A 1,650-nucleotide genomic window follows, 5' to 3' on the forward strand; every position below is an offset into this window, starting at 1 on the left:
ACTTTTCTCCAGATCCAGGAACAATCTGTTGGAATTGAGATAGTCCAGAAATGGCTACGCTTTAGCACAGTGACATTAACCCACCTGGCCCAGAGGGAATTGGACTTGGTAATCACCTGAAGCATGTGATGAATTAACTGAGCCTTATTCCATTCTGTCATATTTTTTAAACCGAGACCCCCTTCCTCTCTTGGAAGACAAATGACACTCCAAGCCACTTTAGCTCCACCCTTATTATTAATATTACCTTTCCACAAGAATCTAGTTAGCAAGGACTGTATAGTGGCATGAACACAGCTGGGAAGCAGAAAATGCTTACACCAAAACGCTTCAATGGCAAGAACAATAGACTTGATAAGCATTACTCTACCTGCTAGAGAGAGTAAAATAGTAGCCCATGATTGCAATCTGGCAGTGATTTTCTCCACTAGAGGTATGCAGTCATTGACACACAGTTGGGATGAGATTAGAGGAACCCCAAGGAATTTAACAGGAAGAGTACCTCGAGGTATATTCAGCGTATCAAACCAGCTAGAAAACTCAGTGTCACAATTACATAAAAAACTGGTGCTTTTATTAATGCTTGGAGTAAGCCCACTCCAGGAAGAGAAAGCACTAATTGAGTCCATGATATGCTTTACTGATTGTTTGGAACCATGAGAAAAAACCAGGACATCATCATCAAAGAATAAGTGAGTTAGCCGGAGTTCTTTGCATCGCCAATGGTACTTGAAACCCTCAGGAGTATTGTTCAGAATGCATGACAAAACATTCATACATAGAGCAAAAATATAAGGTGACATAGGGTCACCTTGTTGAAGACCTTTAGTACCTCTGAAATAACCATGAATGACCCCATTTAATTTGACAGAGTATCGAGTCGTACAAATGCAAACCCTTATCCAATCAATTATGATATCCGGAAATCTCATTTTCTTTAGCACTGCCAAGATAAAGCTCCAATGAACCGAATCGAAAGCCTTATGCAAGTCAATTTTAAGAGCACACTTGGGCATACCTGTCTCCCTTTCGTATCCCCTGAACAGCTCCTGGGCCATCAGGATATTGTCCGAAATAGATCTACCTGGTATGAAAGCTGATTGGGAAATGTCAACCAAATCAGGCATGACCTTCTTTAGTCTAGAAGCAATAATCTTTGAAATGCATTTATAAAGTACTGTGCATAAAGAAATTGGCCTAAAGTCCTGCATTTTGGTTGGGGCTACTCCTTTAGGGATCAAAGCAATAAAGGTGGAGTTTACTCCCGAAGGCATCAAACCGTGCTCAAAAAAATACCGAACCGCAGCACAGAAGCAAGGACCTGTAACGTGCCAGGTAGCAAGAAAAAATTCCACATTAACCCCATCAGGTCCAGGGGCTTTGTTCCTTTTCATTTTCTTGATGGTGTCAAAAATCAGCATGTCCGTCACTGGAGCTACTAAAAAACTAGCTTGCCCATCAGTAACCGTTTTGCAATCAACCATAGAGAGATCCACAGCATCATTGTCAGAGTTGGTAGGTGTTCCCAAAAGATGAGAGAAATAACTCACAGCAACAGATGCACACGAAGCCTGACCATGCACAAAGTTGCCCTCACTGTCTTGAAGAGTCAGGATTTTGTTTCGGTTCCAATTAACTTTGCACTGTTGG

The sequence above is a fragment of the Apium graveolens genome, unplaced genomic scaffold, assembly GCF_009905375.1.
Source record: "Apium graveolens cultivar Ventura unplaced genomic scaffold, ASM990537v1 ctg74, whole genome shotgun sequence".
Lineage (NCBI taxonomy): Eukaryota > Viridiplantae > Streptophyta > Magnoliopsida > Apiales > Apiaceae > Apium > Apium graveolens.